The sequence below is a fragment of the Cavia porcellus genome, unplaced genomic scaffold, assembly GCF_034190915.1.
Source record: "Cavia porcellus strain 051 isolate PalLab524CR breed Dunkin Hartley unplaced genomic scaffold, mCavPor4.1 scaffold_11, whole genome shotgun sequence".
In the NCBI taxonomy this organism is placed as follows: Eukaryota; Metazoa; Chordata; class Mammalia; order Rodentia; family Caviidae; genus Cavia; species Cavia porcellus.
In genome coordinates this window covers 76292970-76315769 of record NW_026947494.1, presented here as the reverse complement: position 1 = coordinate 76315769, position 22800 = coordinate 76292970, and the positions used below count along the sequence as shown (strand labels likewise).

The 22800-nt window shown below is 37.2% G+C and overlaps 1 pseudogene; it reads left to right on the top strand.

The window, feature by feature from the left end:
- LOC100716805 (succinate--CoA ligase [GDP-forming] subunit beta, mitochondrial-like) overlaps positions 1 to 22800 on the top strand; it is a 43731-nt pseudogene that overhangs the window by 5077 nt on the left and 15854 nt on the right.

The window sequence follows — 22800 nt, the reverse complement described above, 5'->3', positions numbered from 1 at the left end:
CACTATTTAGGCAGAGCAGAGGATTTTCTCAGTGACCTGCCCTGAAACCAGACTCATGGGGTCACCACCATCCAAGCCGTTTCCATGAGTCTGAGCCTAGCTGGGACTTGCCAGATAGAGCCAGCAGCAGTCTGGGTCTGAGCTCAGCCAGCCCTTCTCCAAGAAGGCCCCCAGCCTATCAGTCTCTCCCATGGGAGGGCTAAGCCCTCTGCACTCACTTCAGTCATTGCCTTCGTCTTCATCTGTGCTCCCCTCCACTGCTGTGTCTCTGCAGAGGCCTCCAGGGTCACCAGCTGTCATGATTACCATTAATCCACAGGTTTGAACTGCACCTCTCACACAGTGAGTCCCCCTCAGAGAGAAGCACCAGCAGCCACCACCCTCTTCACTGAAATTTTTCTCTTCCCTCTGTGGGCTTCAATTCATACTTCAAGTTCTTCCAGGTCCAGTGGACCTGGTTCCCTACTTCTTGTCTACATCATGATACTATATTCCAGTGTCTGGATGGTGAGTCTCACAGAGGCTGTTTTCAGCATTTAATATTTGTTTAATATTTATGCCAGGGGACTGTTTCAGGATCATTTCCAAAGGCAAAAACCCACACCATCATTCTAACAGTAACTGTATATGTTTATGTAGTTTAATTATAAACTGTTTAATCAATCATCTTGATTTACATTAGGATATTTCCTCTCTATATCCTGGCTCTACTGTACTATAGGAAACATCCTGGTACATTTTTTATGTTTTCTGAGCATTTTATTTCAGTCATAGTCATAGAATAATTGCAAGGTGCACACCAAACTGCCCTTCAGAAACAGTATGCGTGTTTATAGTTCTACCATTTTATTTACTTACGTTCATTTAGCTACTCTATCCTGTGACTTTGGCTATATAATAGTGGGTTCCAATAGTTAAAACAGTGAACACATTTTGTGGTCTTGTAGACACTGACTAGAAAACCTCCGTATTTTCCATTCACTATCATCATAGTCTCTGTATATTTTCTCAACCTTTTTTTCAGTCTGGCCTTCTTAACTTTCTTCCATATCTCTGTATATGCCTCCCATTAAATATTATTGAACTCTTTAATGACAATCAAGACATATCTCTAATAAATTCATTCATCATTAAAGTGAAATATAATAAAGATTCTATAAACTATCAACTATCCAACAGAAAGGAAAAATATTGAGAGAATGACAGGTGGAAGAAATGGCCAGACCCACACCTGTGCAGCCACTGCCATCAGAAGGCTTGCCCCCTGGGGGAAGCCAGTTCAGGCAGGGAGAAACAGCCAGACCTACCCCTGAACCACTGGGAAGCTTGCTCCATCAGCTAACCAGCACAGGCAGGGAGAAACCACCAGTATGATACATGTGCCCACAGGCCACGACTGGAGATGCTCAACATCCTGTGCGTGGCCAGCACAGGCCATAAAATCAGAGAAACATGCCCCTGTGCACATGCTGACATTGAGGGAATTCCAGTATAGCCACCCAGGCTGAGAGAGGAATCAGCCCCATCACCATGCACCATGGTCATTAGGGAAGCATAGGCCAGGAGAAGCCCACCCCATGCCCCACTGCCATCCCAGGAACCTGGGTTTGGAGAAAAAAAGGTGGAGGCCATTATCCTACACCACAGAGGGGCAGCCAACATGCGAAGCACCTGGGACCCCAACACCAGCTTGTTTTGGGCTCTCAGGTCACTGAACCCAGGAAAATGTCAAGACAAAGGAGCAAAAGGCAATCTCAGACCGCCAGTCCACACAGAAAACGTCTGGAAGATATAGTCATGAAATAAAATAGAAGTCACATGCCTGAAATCTCTGAAAGGATAGCAAGTGATGTAAAGAAAAAACTTCATGAGACAGTAAAAGTAATCAGATAAGATAATATCTCCGGTTAAACAAGAAATCACAAACATAATGAAAGAATTGCTCTGCATATCTAAAGAAGATTAAAAAAAGAGGAGCATAGGAAAATGATGGAAACTTTGAATAATATAGAGAGGAATTAAAATGCCTGAAACAGATTCAAAGAGATCAAATTAAAAACTCCATTGAAATCTGGCAAAACTGCTTGAGAAACCTAAAGATAGACTTTCAGACCTTGAAGATAGAATTGCAGCTAGCAATTGTGAAACAAAAGATCTCTTAAAAATAAGAAGGAACTAGAAAGTAGCAATTCAATAGCTGAAAGACAATGCAAAGAAAAATAATTTAAGAATGTTAAGTATCAGTGAAAAAAGGAGCCAGGGCCAGAGATTTAGCTCAGTGGCATAAGCACTTGCCTGGCCAACTGCAAGGTCATGAGTTCTATCCCCAGGACCAAAAAGAAACAAGAAAAAGAGGGGGGGCAGCACAAATGACACAAAAAGACTATGAAAGAAATAGCAGAAAACTTCCCAAATATGGGAAGAGGACCTGACATACAGATAAGCAAGGTATATAAACTCCAACTACCTATAAACAACATAAATCTACATCCAGTCGTGTAATAATCAAGATTCCAGAAACTCTGCACAAGAACAGAATATTAAAAGCTGTTAGAGAAAAGAAACAGATCACCTGTAAAGGAAAATCCATCAGAATCATGGCATACTTCTCAACACTTCAAGTCAAAAAGAGCTTGGAGTGAAATATTTCAAATCCTGAAAACAGCTTCCAACCAAGATTGTCATACTCTGTAAAACTATCATTCAAAACTGACAGAAAAATAAGATACGCCCAAAACAAAACAAACCAACCCTTCATAGAGTGCTAAAGGATATTCTAGAGAGAGATAAAGATGACCATGGTTCCAGGAACAGCAGCAGAGGAAGATCTCCAAGTAAAAGACAGGCAGCTGAATGAAGGGGAAAAGTGGAGGGCCTACAACAGGAGGATAGCATGGCAGAGACAAACAATGTATTCCGGTTATAACCATTAATGTAGGTGGCCTCAATCCACCAATAAAGAAACACAGGGAGAGTGTATCAAGAAACAAGATCCATCCAGAAACACATTTAACTGGAAAGGAAATTCATAGACTGAAAATCAAAGGAGAGAAAACAATTGTTCCATGAGATAGGAGACTAGAAAAAAGCAAGGATAAATTGTCCATCAACTGAAGAATTAACAAGAAAGATATGATATTTTCATACAATGGAAAGCTACTCAACGATAAAGAAAGACAATCTCCAGGCTCTTGTAGGTATATAAATGCACCTTGCTCACAGATGAAATGGTTCGGACACACATGGGTGAACATCTCTGGGTGTAAAAAGACTGAAGGAATTATTGGGATCCAGAATGTATAATAGATATTATGAAAGTGGTACAGGAGGAAACATCTACAAAGGGAAGGTGGTAACCATTGTTAATTTCCAGACAAGTACTTACGCCGCTGAGCTAAATCTCTGGTCCATCATTACTAATTTCCTACTATCTTGTTTTGAGTTCCAGTATTGTTTTCATAGTTTTGCTAGGATTGCTTTTAGTCTGTCTTGTTCTCTTTGGTTTTACTGTTTGATGATATGGGCAGTTATTTTGAAAAAATGGAATTTATTTTGGTAGCCACTGTTGATTTCCTATTGTCTAGATTTGAAGCCCTATAATGCTTTCATTCTTTTGTTTTGATTGATTTTATTATGTTTTGCTTGATTTTATTATGTCTGATAGTATAGACAGCTATTTTGAAGAAAATAAGAGACATTATGGTAGCCAGTGTTGATTTCATATTATCTTGTTTTGAAGTCCTGTATTGCTTTAATTGTTCTCTTCTGATTAGCTTTATTCTGTTTTGTCTTATTCTCTTTAAAATAAATTTTAAAAAAATTAAAAAGAGAGTGACGGTTGAATTTTGCCAGTATAAAATTATTTAAATGACAGTTTACAGCTTGTTGACAAAAAAGAAAAGTTTTCGTTTGTGTTGCAAGTAAAATAAACTGACAAATGTTTGAATATTTTGAAATTTAGTATGCAGAGAGTTTCCAGATACAGGAGTCAGAAAGAAAAGTGGAATTTGTAATGCTATTTCTGATTTGTATTATGAGAAAGATAAAACAGGTTGAACATCTCTAATTTGGGGACAAACAGTATTTTAGATTTTTTTCAAATTTTGAAACATGGATGTATACAAAATGAGACATCCTGAGTAAAAAACCCAAATCTAAACACAAAAAATTATTTATGTTTCATACACACCACATATACACAGAGCCTGAAAAATTTGGAAAGTGAAGTCCAGTGTCATATGCAGAAATGGCTTCAGACAAACTGTGAAAGCAGACCTGCCTTAAGTAGCTATGTGACCACTGCCTACTCCTCTGGGTTGAACTGGCTCCCTAAAAATCTGTGTTCACTTTCTAATTCTAATTCTGTACCTATGCATGTGACATTTAATAATAAGGGCCTTTACATGTCAAGATGGAAGTTATCTGGACTACAATTAGAGACTAAGTCTTGGTGGGGAGATACGAAGCTGTGTCCAAACTCTTAGTAGTAACTGTGACCAATTCCAATGTCACATAAAAATACAGGGCACAACAGAGCCATGGGAAATGGTGAGATCTACACCCCCTTCCAAATCTTGCCTACTTTTCCAAGTTCAAGGTCTAATTTTTGCTTTATGGTTCTATCTAGCATTTATGTTTCATGAGGAGTCTGTGCTTCCTGTATATGAACGTACAATGTTTCCTCCATCTAAATGTTCTTTTCCCATAGCTTTGGCCTTTAAGCTTCTGTTTATCCCTAAATGAACACTCCATTTATGTGTGGCTTCATGAGATTTCCTTGGTCTGTGGATAAAGTTTCTTCCTCTCAGCTCCCCTAGACCTGTGATTCTCGCACTCAAGCCTGAGTCAGCATCACTAAAAGTTTGAGAAAGCAAAGAATGCTGGGCTCCAAAGCTAGAGAATCCCATTATGGTGGAGCTTTCATGCTTTAATACTGATGGCGTTACATGGTAAGGGAGATCAGACCCAGGAACATAGCACACAAGTTCCCCATCTCAACATGTGATACCCTGCACCACCTTGGCACCACCTTGGCACTAGGACTCTGAGGTGCATCATTAGGCTATTTATTTGATCTTGTACTGTTCTTGTGACAAGCTATAAATATTCATAGCTATAAATTTCCCTGTTAGGACTGCTCTCAGTACATCTCATAGGTTCTGATATATGGTACTTTGTTATTGTTTAATGTAGGGAACTAGTTTCTCCTTTTATTTCTTCTATTCAAGAGGATGTTGTTTGATTTCTGTGTATTTACCTAATTTCTGTAAATTCTCTTGCCACTGATTTATTTCATTATACTGTAATCTGATAATATCCATGGAACAATTTTAATTATTTTGCCTTTACTTAAGCATGATTTATAAGCTACCATGTGTTCTATTTTGGAGGAACTCTCATGTGCTGCTAAAATGAACACTATAGATATTGATTAGCTACATTTGTTTGAGGGTATGGTTCAACCTTGATACAGGCCAATCTTGATAATGAACATACATGCAAAAATGATCAATAAGATACTATCACACAATGCAACAAATCACCAAAATGATCTCATATAATGATCAAGTAGGCTTTATCTTAGGGATACCAGAATGGATCGACACGTGAAATCAGTAATGTAATACACCACATTTAAACAGAAAGAAGAATTTTAAAATCACATGGTCACTTGAATAGATGCAGAAAAATCCCCCAACAAAATCCAACATTCATTTGTTATTTTAAAAGACCTTCAAGAAAGTAAGTGTAAAAAGACTTTACCATATCTCTTACCATGTACTAACATAAACTCAAAATGGTTACAAGGTCTAAACTTTAAAACAAACACTTAACCTCTGGAAAATAAGAGATAAAATTCTTTAAGACATGAGAGGACTTTCTGAACAGAACTCCAATTGCACAAGAATTAACATCAAGAATCAACAAATGGAATCATATCAAATTGAACAGCTTCTGCACAGTAAATAAAACTACCAACAGATGAAGACAACCTATAGAGTGGAAAAAATTTTCCAGCTTCACTTCAGACAGATGAGTAATATCTAAACTGTATAAGGAATTCAAAAAATTAAAACCCTCAAAATAAAAGGTCGAATAAAAAATGGGTAATTGAAATGAATACTGCTTAGAAAAGAAATACAAATGGTCAAGAAACACATGAAAAAAATGTTCAACATCTCTGACCATTAGAAAGGCATAAATTAAAACAATACTGTGATAATAATTTACCCCAAAAAGAATGGCCACAATTAAGGTACCAAATAATAACAAATGCTAGCAAGGCTGCGGGAGGAAAAGGAATCCTTCTATATTGTTACTAAGAATATAAACTAGTGACAGCACTATGGAAATCAGTATAGATATTCCTCAAAAATCTAAAACCCGAAATTTCATTTGATCGTTCCTCCCTTCTACATGTTTTCCTGAAAGAGTTAAAACATCGTATTGGTCATCATAAAGTCATACAGAAATATTTGCATATTCATGTTTAAGTCACAATAAATCATAATAGCTAAATCTTGAAAGCAACTTTTATGTTCATCAACAGATGAATGGATAAAGAAAATGTAGCTATATACAATAAAGTTCTACTGCTCCATAAAGGATAAATTTGAAAATTTTGCAAGAAAATTGATGTGCCTTGAAGCCATAATAAAAATGTTAAAGAAATATATTAGACATAAAGCTTAAATATTGCATGGTTTTCCTTATATGAGAAACACAAAGTATAAATAAAAATTTTTTTAAAGATAATAGAAAGCAGAAAGATAGATCTTTTGCAAATAGGAAGGAGACTAAGAGCTAGAGGGGATAAAGAGGGGAAGAGGAAAAAAAAGAATCAAGATGTGTTGTATATATTTGCCAACTCCTCAGAATAAGTGTAATCATTATGTACAAAAATGTAGTAATACAAATAAAAATTTAAAAATAAAAAATAAAATCAATTATAAAAATTGTGCAAGTTATAGCTCTTTCTAATTTAATTGTTGGATGATTTGAAATATTGAAAAGATAAATGGTATGGACCAGAGTTTTAGCTCAGCCAAAAAACACCTTCCTGACAAGCACAAGATCTGAACCTAGGTACAAAAAAGAAAAAAAAAGGAAAATATAAATGGTGTGATAATTCAGTGTTATTTGGTTTTCTAGTAAATAATATATCTGTCAGATACACAACCTAAACATGGTTTCTCTTATGTGAAAAACTTAAACAGATGTAAAATATTAGATAAAAGACAGATAATAAGAAAAGAGAGAGGGGAAAAAAAAAAACACGTACCATAATCCAGTCCAGACAATTTATCTAAAAGTGTATCTTGAATTCATACAACTGTGTCATATGTTTTACATGTTATTTGGCCTATATATTTTGAATCTATATGTATGATAACTAACTTTATAAGGTGTTAAGACAAATAAATGAATCCGTGGCTGAAAAAATAAAATGTGCATGAAGGGAAAAGAAAAAAGAGAATCAAAAGTTTGTATGTACATGTACCGATGCCTCACAGTGAATATAATCATTAGGTACTGCCAACATACACTAATAAAAGCCAAAAACTCATAATTCATTCATTTTGGAATAAGAATATGATTCTGATGGTATTAACTGCAGGCCCCCATTCCACCTGCCTGTGCCTGGTCAGTGTCTCCTTCTCTGCTCCCTCCTTATCGTCTTCCCTAGATTCCACCTACAAGTGAGATTATGTGGCATTTGTCAATCTGCCTAAACATCACCTTCTGCTCCATAATTTGTGTAGTTATTCTGTCACTTGAAGATAAAATAAACTTAGAATAATTCTTCTTCTGAAAGAAAAAAGAATATACCTGTCACTTGAAAAGTCAACTTATCAACAGCTTTCTTCTTAAGATCATATTGTGTAAATTGGTTTATTACCTTGATTTAACTTGCTTTACCTATTTTTTTCTTGCAAGCTTTTTGACAATAGAATGTCAGTTTCTAAAAAGTTTTGAATTCAACAAAACATAATCATCATCTGAAGGGTGACAGATTAGAATAAGAACATCATCACCTCATCTGCATCTTCTGGACAACAGCACATTTGCTAAAGGGAGAACTGAAATAGGACGGAGTTGTTGGGATTTTAGAACTTTTAGCTTATCAGAAAGCCTTAAATGAAGAAATTCAAAAATTATCCAAATAAAACTCAACTTTGAGTGCAAGAAATGTTTGTATATACTGGCCAGAACACTATCACTAACACACCATAGTTCAATTTATAAGTAAGAGCAAATACAGTCCACATTTCAAATACTGGGACATAGTCATCTGTCTCATTTTCCTTCTTTGTCAAAAGCAGTGACTCAGTTCCTTACCTATCTAAAAGTGTTGCTATTTTTTGAAGAGTAAGTGAGATTGTCTCATTACTCCTTGTCATTCTTAAAGCAAATATTTCAGATAGATCTGCAAGTGCTATCGATCTTTACATTTGTGGTGTGAAAGAAGTGAATGTGTTTTATGCTGCTAATTATCACCTAATACCTATTCAATTAACACCACATGAGCAAGTTAGCAGAATTATTTTAATATTTCCTTTTATCTTAAAATTCCCTTCGAGATTGGATGTTACATTGTTTGTTAAGGTGAGCATAGCAAAGTAATACAAATTAGACAGCTTTAACAATGACAATTTACTTTCTCATACTTCTGGAGGTTTGAAAGTCCAAGATCAAGGTATCAACAAGGTTGGTTTCTTCTGGCACCTCTCTCCTTGCTTTACACACAGTAATCTTTCCCTTGCGTCTTTACATAACATTTCTCTGGATCTGTGTCCTAAGCTCCTCTTTTTATAACAGTGTCAGTCATATGCAACTAGAATCTACCATAAGGATCTAATTTTATATATTATACAAAGCTATATTCCTAGCCTTTTAGGGGAACAAAGTCTTACTAAGTTGGCCAGGCTAGGCTTGAAATTGCAGTCCTCTTGCCTCAGCCTCCTAGAATCCTGGAATTACAGCGTGTGCCACCAGCCTGATTTATTTCTGTCAGAAAAGGTTCTTTGTTCAAATAAAGTCAAATCTGAAACACTGGAGATTAGGATTTCAACAAATAAATTGGGCAGGGCAAAATTCAGCCCATAAGGGATACAGTGTAGTGAATGAGCAATGGAATTAAAGCGCATTAGATGAAAGTTTTGGTCCCAGCTCAGACACTTAATAACGATGTTCCAAGTGCCATAGCCTCCAAGGTTTTCACTTCCTTGTATGCATCTTCTGCTCTTACATGATGAAGCTTCCACACCATCAAAAGTCTCCACTTTGCGCTCCAGAGAAACTACTGAGAATAAGCTGCCTTAAAAGGCTTGTTTTGTGACTGCGTGGCTCTGAAAATCTGGCGAGTCAGCACTCTAGAAGCACACTGTGTTAACTGGACCCAGAGAGGCTGTGTTAGTTTTCTGTTATCTGAGATAATGAATTGACAAGAGAAAAATGTCATCTCGGTTTCATGAGTTCCAGTCCATAATCAGCTGGCCCTCTTTGCTTTAGGACTGCAGCAAGGCAGGACATCACAGGGGGAACATATGGGGGGAAAACTGGTCACATCATGACTGGAATGAAAAGAATAGGAGGAGACGGGACTGGAGCTCCAAAAGAATCTAAAATGTCATGTCCTAAAGGAGGCAACCTAGGACTGAACCTTTAACACATGGTCATTGGGAGTCACTTCAGATTCTACCTAGAGCAGAGAGTAACGTGCAAAGCGTAAGAGCCCTGGGCACATAAAGGGACAGCACCTGCTGGCATTGTTGCCCTGTGGCTGAACCTCCATGAGAAAACAAACTGACCATCAGAAGCACACCTACTATGTTCAGAACAAAGGAATGTTCCAGAAACCTGATAGAATGCTCCTTAGCTCTGATTGCCTCATTTATTTACTATACGGGTTCTTCTGTTAAAAAATAGAAAACTGAAAATATTCCTAAAATTCATTTGGAAGCAGAAGAAACCTAGAATAGCAAGGACAATTCTGAGTAACAAGGGCAAGGCAAGAGGCATCTCAGTCCCTGACTTGAAACTATATTACAAAGCCACAGTGATAAAATCAGCATGGTGCTGGCAAAGAAATAGACCTGAGGATCAATGGAACAGATTAGAAGATGCAAGCATAAATGCAAAGACACTCAGCCACCTATTTGACAAAGGGCTAAACATGTTCACTGGAAGCAGGATAGCCTCTTTAATAAGTGGTGTTGGAAAAATTGGTTCTCCACATGTTGAAGACTGAAAATATACCCATGCTATCACCATGCACAAAACTAAAGTTTAAATGGATCAAAGACCTAATATTAAAACAGAAACACTAAATCTACTGGAAGACAAGACGGGTGGAAGTCTTGGAGACATAGGGGTAGACAGAGAATTCATCAACAAAATGCAAACTGCACGGGAAACACTTCAAAGAATCAACGACTTGGGATCTCATATTATTGAAAAGTTTCTGCACTTCAAAGAAATCACCAACAGAGTGAAAAGAAAATCCACTGAGTGCGAAAGAATTTTAGCCAGCAACCCCTCAGAACATACAAAGAATTGAAAAACAACAAGGCCCCCAAATTCAAAGACCCTCTCCAAAAATGGCATCAGAGATGAACACACAGTTCTCAGATGAAGATATACAAATGGCAAATAAATACATGAAGAAATGTTCACCATTACTGGTTCAAACTTTCGAAACAACCAAAGTGCCCATCAACTGCAGAGTGGATGAAAAAATGTTGTATTTTTATACAATGGAATATTACTCAACTATAAAAAGGATGATCTTAAGGCCTTCATAGGTAAATGGAGACAACTTGAGACTATCCTCATTAATGAAACAAATAAGTATCATATTTATAAATATCACATTGTGTCCCTAGTATAAAAAATAATACAAAATGTAGGAGTAATAAAACCCAAAATGTGTAATTGCTATTGTAAAAAAGAGGGGAAAAAAGTGCTCTAAAGGATATAACTGCATGTATGTTTACATGTATAGGACTGACAACCATGTTACTAAGTTTTTGTTGGAGCGTTGAACAGAACTGTTTGCAGTCTTGCTCTTTGAATGTCCACTTCGTGTGCTTTACTTTTGTAACTTGAACAGCTATTTCTAAAAGGACAATATGTAATTTATCAACTAGTTATTTCTTACCTTATTTTTTTAATTATGTATAATTTCTACCCTTTTTCTGTTTTTTTCTCTTTAAATAAAATTTTAAAATATAGAAAATTAAGTTTTCTAATTCCAGTGATCAATACCAAGACACATTGTATCTGCCCCTTTTTCTTTTTATGGTAATTTGAATTTACTAAAAATAAATAGAGCTATGTGAGCCAGGAGGAGGAACAAGGAGAGAATTCACTCTTCCCATGAGCCAGCAGCAGGCATGCAGGGCTGGGAAGAGAAACAAGAAGCCAATTCACCCTTCCCATGAGCCAACTGGCATGTGAACTGGAAGACAAGGAGCACCTCGCCCCCACCCCTGGGAGGCAACCAGCTGATTTATTTGGAGGATCACAGGCTGAGTTGGTAGCAACTGAAGTACAAAAACAATTTAATTCTTGCTTTGTTTGATTGACTTTTCAGGACTAAAGCTGGTAGTCTGAGTATCTAGTTAGAGAATAACAATATGCAATATAGCACCTATGCCTTGTTTTGAAATCCAATATTATTCTGTTTCATTTTATTGTTTTGTTTTCTTCAATGTGCTCTTTTGATTGACTTTATTCTGTTCTGTTGTTTTTTTTGTTTGTTTTGTTTTGTTTTGGTTTTTTTGCTCTTGTTATGTCTGATGGTATGGGCAACAATTTTGAAGATAACAAAAGGCATTACAGTAATGCTAGTTTATTTCTTATTATCTTGTTTGGAAATCCTGTATCACTTTTAGTATTTTGTTTTGATTGGCTTTATTCTGTTTTATTTTGTTTGTTTTTATTTTATTTAAAATAAATAAGTAAAATTTAAAAGTTAGTCATGATAGCTATATTTCAAGTGCTCAGTAGACAACTCAGCCAGCAACCACTCTACTGAAGGTATAGATATAGCACCGTCCTATCATCCCAACAGCAATACAAAACTCTATAGCTACTTTCTACTTTTTGATATGCTGTGCATTACCTGTGCCATGACTTTAAACACATTAATGTTGCCTAATGTTGAATGCATATTAAATTTCATGAATTTCGTTGCCAATAATATATTTAATTATTGCACAAATAATCCTAAGACTAGCCTGTGCTTACATAGTATTTCACATATGTAATTCATTTTATTATTACAATGACCCTATGACTTTAGTATTACTTTTCCAGTTCCACAGATAAATAGATAAACGTACAGAAAGACTGAGTATCCCAGTCCCCAAAATCACACAATTATTAAGAGCTGGCCAAGAATCCAAGATATCTGGCCCCGTAGACTGTGTTCTTAGCATTATGCAAGGTGACATGAATGGATGCTCAGATGGTCAACCCGACTATGCTTTGGTTTGCTTGGCTCCATTCACCTCCGCAGCCATCACTATCTCCTATTCACTCGTGCTTCACCTTTCTAAGGAGGGTGTTGTTGTCTGGACAACTGGTCTACCCAGACTCTAGTCGCACACTGTGTTACTAGCTAAGGAATTCAGGTGATCTGATTGTTTTAAAAACCTTGGCTTCTACTACTGACTTCATAAAGTATTCCAGGTCCAGGCTTTTGCTTTGATCTTGTACCAGTTTGGGCTGGGACCTTTCCCTTACAACTGCTCTCCCCTAAAACCTGGAGACAGTCTCTTTCTCCCTCTATCAATTCAAAGTTGAATGACTGCCAACCACATTTCAGCCAGGAGAATCAAGTAAGATATTTTCAGGAAAGTGGTATAAAAAAAAGTTTGTAAAGCACAAATCAGTTATATGTTATTACAAATTTTTGTGTTGTTATAAGGCTCTAGAATGGTAGAAAGCACGTAAATGCTCACAACAAATGTTTATTAAATAATGAATCAAATATATATTCACCCTGAAAAATGCTTCAAAGCTTCTTAAAAATCTGGATTATGATCAGGAGTTTACAATAGCAGTGACATAGTCCTAATCTGAGTTTGATAATTTTGATGCTAGACAGATAGATGACAGACAGACAGATAGATACACAGACAAACAGATAGACACACAGACAGGTAGATAACAGATATCTTCATAGCATTTTATCATGAGCTAACGTCTCAAGAAATTAGAAAATACAATTGATCCAATTTTTTCATTGATTCAAGATTTGAGAATCCATCTACTTGTTAAAATTTCTCCAACATCAGTAATCACAGTGCTTATATAGAACTTGTAGATGCACATGTGAAATAAATGAAAACTTTAGACACCAACACATATTCCCAGGTGAAGCTGAACAAAGCAATGCTCTGTCTTCTTGTCTCGACTTTAATTCTATGAATGAATCATTTCCACATGCAAGTTAGTGCCACATTCTTATAGTTTTGTTTTTCATTTTGTGTTCTTTTGATTGGTGATTCTGCCATTTAAAATAGCTCCTCAGGGATAGTGTGAGGCACTGCGAAGGAAGGCTGTGATGTTCTTTAAAGGGCATGAGACATAGGGTTGCTGCTTAGGAGGCCAATGTTAGCAAATCAATAATACGTATAAAATAAAGGTGTATTAAAACAGATATATATATACGAAGTACACTTCTGTACTGCTCTGTTGACAGTAATGTTATGACCAGAGGCTTGCTTGGACCTAATCCTGTAGTTTCCCTAAAAACAACTTCTTTATATTTACTGATTCCCAGTTTGTAGCACCTTCATATTTAATGCTGCAAATAATAAGAATTAACTGTGTATTCTTAAGAGGTTAAGTGCCTGACAGAAAACAGGTATTTTAAAAATGCATATTAGCTAGCAGCAAGCCTTTTTGGAGTGAATCTATAACTCAAGCATTACAATCCTCAAGTCATAATTTGGCTCAAGATTGACTGCATCATGCCCCAAACCATTCAGAAAACAAGCTGCTGTGCAGAGGTCTGTAACTAAATCTATCAGAAGAGTCTCTGAAAAGCTCCTAGTACTTCTATAGTAAAAACATGTGAAGACTTGTCGGTAAATTTATAATCTCAAAGGTAGTAGGGTCAAAAGATATCATTTAATTCACAGCCTAAAGAATGTCTGATGATTGAGGAGGTGTCTTCCTGACGGGACTAGGATTTGGTTTTCAGATGTGTTCTCCCTTTCTTTATCTGATTAACACACTTTGACCTAATACCATTCAGCTCAAACTCAAAGCATTCCATCCACCAATGAAAGCTGAGCTCAAGATTCCTTTTAAAAGATTCAGTTATCTTTCCTCCCTTTTTTCTTCCCTCCTTCTTTTCCTCCTCCTCTTCCTTAGCTAATAATCACCCAGCTTTCCCTCCTCCTCTTCTTTAATTAACAATTACTCCACAACTAATATGGGCAAGACACTGCTCTACACAGTAAGGTCTCTAACTTCACTGGTCTTCCCTTTGTAGGAGACAGACAGGAAAAGGCAAGTGAGAATGGAAATAACAGGATGCTGCAACAAGCTGACAGGCCACAGAGGGGGAAATAAGGAGTGGGACTCAGAGATTAATGAAACTAAACAAGCCTTGTGGTGGAAGAAAGAGCTGAGTGTCCCAGGCACAGGAGAGAGGTGAGGCTGGTCAGGCCAAAGATGGGATGGGAATGAGACAAGAATAGAGGATCACACAAGGAGATGGCTTTCTGTCAAGCCTAATTCTAAATGCTCACTTCTCCTCTGTTTTTGGGTCCCTTAGTTGGTTGTGGACACCCTTGTGAAATGGCAGCTTTGATTAACAAAATTTTGGCCACAGTTTCATTACCACAGAAACATGTGGAAATTGTTATTTTGTGTTCTGGCCTCGAATACGGCTGTGAAGAGGTCAATGCCAGCTCCCCTGCAGATTCTGTGGCATCTTCCTGAACACCTCAGAAAGAGCCTCATTGTCAGTGGGGTTAATGACAATGAGGACAGGTCTCTGACATGGTAACCCTTTCTCTAGTCTTCCTTGAGCATGGTGTGTTCTTTCAATCCACGTAAGTGGCTCATCATTTAAGAAATTTTTATTTCATTTTATATTTCTATATTTTCATCTGTTCCATGGGTCTTACTTATTTTTATTACTTTTTGTCTTCCATATCAAGTATTTTACCTCTAAATGAGTTGATCTTCTAGGCATTTTTCTCTGAATTAGCTTGAATAAATTTTTTATTGTTTTGTATTCAGCCATGATTCTGCTCCCCTATGCTCTTCTCATTATAGATGTTATCTCTGTAATGATCTTGCTTGCAAAAAAAAAAAAACCAACAACAACAAAGACAAGTGACCTAATGAGTATGAAACAGTCAGAAATGCTGGCCTCTGCCTAGAAGAAATCTCTTTCTCTCAATAACATCCTATGTACATATTTTTCCAGGGTTTCTCAATAACTTTCTTATACCTACAGTATATGTACATCTAACTTTTGTTGCTAAATTGAAAACTTGATAATAAGAGACATATTGCATAATTTATAAATGCATAATTTATAATTTATAAACTCTGTGATGCCCATCTAGCACAAAGCCTTTATGTGGTTGATACTCAAGTCATGCGATGAGTTAAAGGCTGAATAGATGGATGAATGCATGGGTAAATCAGTGGTGGTGAATGTACAGCATGCATATTATTATGTTTTTCTTTTAAGACAAAAGATGCTCCTGTATAAGTTGGTTTTTCTAAATTAAAACCTCAATATTCAGATTTAATTTCAGTGTTGGCAGTTTGCAATAAATAAGTGAGTTTTGGGTCCAGCATCACTGGGGTGGAGGTATGGACAAATGAGCAGATGCCTTCAAGCAATTTCCAGTGAAATATACAAACATGAAAAATAGGACCCAAGTGATAAAATTTCCATCTGATATTTGCTACCAGGAAACATGAGTTCTCTTTTGTTTTATATCTGTTTAAATTTACAAAGTGAATGTCTCCCACAGAATTTACTTTGTCAAACAAACATAAAAAACTCACCTTAAATTATAAAGTAACACAGATTTATGTAACTGTTAGGAAATGCTAAAACTTAAATACACATTAACAGGAATAGCAGTTAATAATTAGCAATGTTAATATCACTGAAAGTAATTTCTATGGTAACTCAGTAAATTAATTCTGTGCACATTAATTCAACAGTAATTTTTCAACTACAATCACCTAGCTTGTAAAAATTAAAATATCCATTAAACAAGTCAGTCACCTATACTGTTTAATTGGTGGCTTAGTTACCATGGAGGATTCATCTTCAGCTCATTCTTGTGAATTTCTCTTTAATTTCATCCTCCTGGAAGCTTCAGATCACATTCCTGACAAGCTCCTCTCCAATATGAAAGTTCACCTCACAATAATTTTTCTCACAGATATTAAGTTTGATCTAACAGGTCTGTAGGAGATGAACTGCTTACCTTTTAGATTCAAAAGTCATTTAATATATCAAAAAAAGCAATTACCTAAATGGCATGCTAGTGTCCTGGGACTACTCATCCAGCTCTAAAAGGTAATGTATTCCCTACTGACTGCTAAAATGAATCTTAAAGTCATTACTAAGTATTATTTACAGAGAGAAATCTTTCAATTTCCCATCAATTCAATACAACCGTTTCCCTTCAGAGTCAAAGGTAAACTTTCAAATTAATCAAATTTCCTCAGCACCTTCCCAACACAACTTCTTTAGAACAATTTGAGCTTGAATATTTTACACTTTTTCACCCTAAAAACTGTCTTAGTTACTTTTCTGGTTGCTGAGACAAAATACCCAACCCCCAAAGTAAAAGGGGGAAAAGTTCGTTTTGGTTACAGTTTGTAGAGATTTCAGACCACAATCGCAGTACACGTTAGGCAGCAGAAGAGAAGCAGCAGTAAGCAACAAGAGAAGAGCGATGATACTAGCCCTCTTTCTGTCCTTTATATTTTATCCAAGCTACCTGGCCTCAGGGTAGGTAGCACTCACACCCAGGGTGAGGCACCCTTAATTCTACCCAGAACTATGCCAAGCCAATCAGTAGACTAATTTAGTAATCACACACCCTTGATCTCAGTATCATATACTCTAGATTTCACCACCTCTGAGAAGCCCCAACTATAAGCACATGAGCCTTTTGGGGGAACATCTAGATACAATCCATAACAAGCACAGCCTGTAACTTCTCTGGCTTCTGGTCTAACCAATCAAATATTCTTGCAAAATTATTGTGTGCTAATGAGATAATATGTGCAAAAGCCAACACAGGGAACTTACCATTGAATATTGTCTTGACCAACATATTGTAAGGATAAATTTATGATGATAGACGTTTTCCTTCAAGGAATCTTTATCATTTTGTTGCCCAGTGCAGCTGATGTGATTTTCTGGTTTACAATTCTCACATGAAGCACCAACATCAAATCTGTTAGCATCACTTGGTCCTGTAAGCATGGAACATGGGATATAACAATCTGCTCTAACCTCACACAGGCTTCCCTTTCCCCAAAGAGCGCTCATAAAAAGATGAAAGTTAGCTAAATGGTGAGAACAACTAATGGTAAAAACAATGAAATGCATTCAAGATAGGAGAAAAGGTCTACTTGTCTCTGCTCTGCTTGCAGATTTTAACACAGTTTTTCTTTCTCCTTTGACTGCCCTTCCCTCGTACCTGGTTGCTGTCTCCCCACCTTTTCACCTGAATCTGTTCTAGTACAGCAACATTTAATATCCAGCCCTGATACTTTGACCTTTGCATGTTTTGCAATAAACAGTATTGCATATATCCTCATCCAGGGTGAAAATACTTAGCAGGCAGCTACTTTGGGTCAGCCTATGAGTTGAGACAAGGTTTACCCTCCAAAATGTTCCCCCTACAAAGGGAAGAGATTATGTAAAACCACAAACAATGTAATTCTGTTCTGGTCTTATTTCTGTTGCTATAACAAAATACCAGAGACTATTTCTCACAGCCCTGGAGGCTGAGAAGTCTAATATTAAGGTGATAATATCTGGCAAGGATCTTCTTGTTGTTTAATATGTCAGAGGGCATCACACAGCAAGAGGACACAAACATACCTGCTCAGGTCTCTTATTTTTGTAAAATCACTAATTTGTGGTCCCACTCTCATAACATCAGCTACTCCTAATTGCTTTCCAAAGTGCTCAGCTTCAAATATCATCACTATATGAGTTTGGGGATTATATATCCAACTCATGAGTTTTGGAGACACGTTTATAGAAAACAGAGAATGTGCTATTAAGCAGATATGTACAGTAATCTTTGTACCTTTCTGCTGACAGTACCACATATACCCACATTCACAAAATAAATAAACCTCAGTAAATGGGGTGACTTGCCAGCTTCCAATCAGTCCTGCCTGTTCTCAGTGCGTTCTTTCCTACTGAGCTTACTAAGCCTTCTCAGTACCCTAATCTTTTTGACTGCAGCTTTTATTTTTTTTCCTTTTTATCGGTACCGGGGATCAAACTCGACTGCCTGCTTGCAAGGCAGGCGCTTGTGCCGCTGAGCTAAATCCCCAGCCTAATCTTTTTACTCAGAGCTGTCTTGTCCATTTTGCAGGGAGTTAGGAAAGTAAAATCAAGACCAAGAAGACATATCGTTTGTCTGATTGCTTTATTCATGGAACAGTAGATGTCAGGATTCAAATGTGATTTCCCAAGAAGCTCTGGAACATGGCCTGTTTAAGGCAGATCCTGGGGACAGTCCTTCAGTATCTGTTCTCCAATCTGGGCTTAGCAAGGTGTAGCCAGAAGCCATAGATTTCAAACTTCCTGGGAGGTAACTGTGATTGGGACCTCACCACTTACGTAATGAAGGTAAGCAACAATGCTGTGTACAGTTTCTACACCACTGCAGGAAGTTGCTTACTTCCATTCCTCAGTCTCACTTTTCATTGGCCAGAAACTGGCAACCCGCTGGAGAAGTCCACTTGGTCCTCATACAATATCTACCCATTGAAAACAGCAGAGCCACCTAAGGAACGAAGGAGGTCCCAAGACAAGCCCATGGAGAGTCACCATTTAATTTGCACTAGGCTATCTGGGTAGTCTGGACTGTTATGTGTAGAGAAAAAAACTTCTAGACTATTGAAATGATATGTTTTATGCATCTCTTTGTTACAGTTTTGTTTTCATTAAAACTAATGCACAAGTGAAGACAACTTCACATTGGCTTGGCTAAATAGCAAAGATATTGCTTCTTCTATATTCACAAGGTTGGTTCCCAGAATTTCAAAGGCTAACTCATCACCAGGATGCAAGATCAGTGACCACTCCAGCTCTATCTCAAAGCATGAAGAAGCTACGATTTCTCTGAAAGTTTGGGAATATCAAGGGGCAAAGCCAACTGATTCCACACACATATAAACCTTGAAAATACTGCTACACTTCTCCATGGCATCTTTTTGTTTGCAAGGTTGTACAGTCAACACTTCAAGAGATGTGAAATGTGCACAGGAAATTATTGGTAAACACTTACAGAGCATTATGAGGAGTACGACCATTCCTGAAATTCCAAATCTGAGATTTAAAGAATTACTTGGTTTGAAAATGGAAAAAGGTTATACAGAAGTCCATTCATTCTTTTAATATTTTTAATAAGGAAAAATACAAACATATGAATCTCCAGAAACTGAGTAATAGCTAAGTAAATTACAGTAAAGCTTCTCTGGAATTTTATTAATATGTCAATGATTACGGTCTTAAAGAGTATAGAAATGTGGAATTACATGTCTAATGAAAAAGCAAATCAAAAAAGCATAAAATATTATTTCTATTATTATTTTAATTATGAAACTTTTGCTATATCCATCAGGACAAGAACAAGGGAAGATCTAAAAAATTTAGAGGTTGTAGGTCACAGGGGTGATACTGTTGGTGTGATAGTGCTTTCTCTTTTAAATTATCCATCATTGTTTTGACACTATTTGAGAAATAAATTTTTTTTTTTTTTACATTTCTCTTCTCAGTGGATGGGAGGAGCATATGTTTACTGATCAGGACATCCCTTTCACACAGTCACACACACCTCTGAACTGGCTGGTGACCAGTGCAGCCAGTTAAAGTTCCTTTCTCCATGCTCAAATACATACTGTGCATGTGTCACATTTTAGAGCTGCAGTGGTGTATTTGCTTTACCCCAAAGAGGGTGGGGCACTGGTGCCACTAAATGGGTTATATTGTTATATTTTTCTTTCTTAAGGGTACATCCTTAGTCACTCCTAAAAACAATAATGTTTTTACTATTTTAAAATAAAATCCAAGGTATTGCCCCTATTATTCTTTTTGTGCCTTCCTCCCTTCCCTCCTGGCACCCCTCACTTCTGACATCTTCATGGAAAAGTGGAGAAGTGTTCCCACAGCCCACTTGACCTGCTTGTGAACTTGGCAGCAATCACGTCCAAAGCTCTGGTATAGCTGGGGATTTGGGTAATCAAGGGAGGATGCCCAGCCTAGGCATTTTTCCAAATCAGATCAAGAAGAGATGTCCACACGAATGTATTCATGCAAAAAGGAACCACTTGCCCTGTGCTTGTGAAAATCTCACCCCGATGCAGCACCTTTGCTATTTTTTCAGATCTATAATCTAATCTCTTTTCATAGATTTGGGCAGTTTTCAGCACATCATTAATTATTATGCTTTTGATATAAAATGTGTCCTAGAAGTCTCATGTTTCCATAAGTGGGCTGTTTAAAAGTAACGAGATCACGGTGTTGCTATACTCACTAATGGATTAACCCATTGATGGTACATACGTACAGCTGACTGCTGTGAAGATGAGAAGATTGGTCAGAAAAGGTGAGCCACTGGAGACGTGACCCGGAAGGAACAACGTACTGCTGTCCCCAGGTTTCTTTTCTCTCCCCACTTCCTGGTTGCCAGGAATTCAGCAGGTTTCCTGGGCCAATCAATCACTTCTGCCTTGAAGCTAGCTAACCATGCATGGTCTGAACCATTCGAAACCATTAGCTAAAATAAACCCCCTTCCTTTCAATTGCGAGACCCAGGTATTGTGTTCCAGGAACACACAAAAATAGTTTTTTATGTTTTTCCCTTCTTCCCACTTAAGATAGAGGTTTTGATGATCCTAAACTGCCAGACCTTCAATCAAAGCCAAGGAAAACTGCAAGACTCAGTTGATACTTTTAACAACTCAATTGCTAGTTCAGAAATTTTGCATTTGTTTATGAGAGAATTATGAGAGCTTCTATGAAGTATTTTCATTTACTAAATAGTTTTCTTCTCACATCACCTCATCTATGACAAGTTATCAAGTCTTCAAATACACCTTGCCTGAATTTATGAAATATTCTTCTTAATGTTTCCTTTGCTGGAAAACTATCTCATTAAACTATAAATCGTGTCCCTTTCTTCCAATGGCATTTCTTCCTCTGAAGGAACAGAATCTAAATTAATTGATTAGGGAAATGTGAAGTCGAAGAGAAAAAACAGAATAACTATTTTTCTCATAATCATTTAGCACATAAACTCAAAGATTTTGGATAATGTATCATATGAGATCACTTTCCTGAGACCAGCATAAATAAAAAGGCAAGAGAAGAAGACAGTGGCATACAAACAACAAATTGCTAAAGCTCCAAGAAATAGAAACTGTTTTGGCTAGAGGTTCTGAACCATATGGCCAGGAAATACAGTATTTGGTGTCACTAAACTAGGACATGATTGACACAATATACAAAGACTACATATCTTTGGAGTACCAGACAGTACTGTTTAAAGTTACACAGAGAACTACCTGATTCATTCGATACACAGAGACATCCACAGAAGGAAGACTCAGGTTTTCCTCAACCCACTTAGAAATCTAATCATGGACTATTTTGGTATTGGAGTGAAGCATTGTTGTAAATCTCTGGTACTCAATTAATGATTTCTTGATCCTTAAAGAGTAGCTTTTGTACTCCACTTACACAGCTGGCAATGGAGAGGAACTGCAATCATTACTAAAGTGTTAAACTCCACTCAGGTTTCAGTTGCATTTGTTATTGAATGAGAACACAGGACATTTGGGGACATGGGTGATCACCACTACACATGCAAACCATCCCCTGTGCCCTGCCAGGGCTGGATTCCCAACTGAGGCATGTTTCTCTATCCACATTTTATTGCACAACCCACCTCTTCTATAACAGAATTTGCTTCCTTTGGGTAAGTCAAGCAAACTTAGAGGACAGTGAAAACTATCCTAAATACACCTTACTTGCACATGTACACTCTTTTCTCACACTATTTTAAGAGATTAACATACCATCTGAGACTCAATCACCAACAGACATACTCATACATAGAATTACTTTGGTGAAGAAGTCCCCAAGGAACACAAACGAGGCAAAATAGATACACAAGGAGGAAGACATGTTGGGTCACACATTGGCACAAATCATTCCAGAGAAAGGCATCCATTCAACAAAGGAGGAAGCAGTGGCTGCCTGGGATCACACAGTCAGAGCTAGACCCAGGCTCTGAACTTCCTACCCAGAGCATTTTGCATCCTACCACATGCAGAGACAGGCATGTGATGCTGCTGGGAACAGGGACTAGAAGGAAACATTTCCTTCTTCTCTACCACAGTTCATAGCCAACTGAGAAAGGAAACATCTAGGCATCCACTAGACAAAGATCATGCTATCTTTATCCCTAAATTGTTCAGAGGTTGTGATTTGACTTATGTGTCCAAGAGGCCTGCTCACACTCTGCTCTGCTCAGATGACCCCCCTAAAGA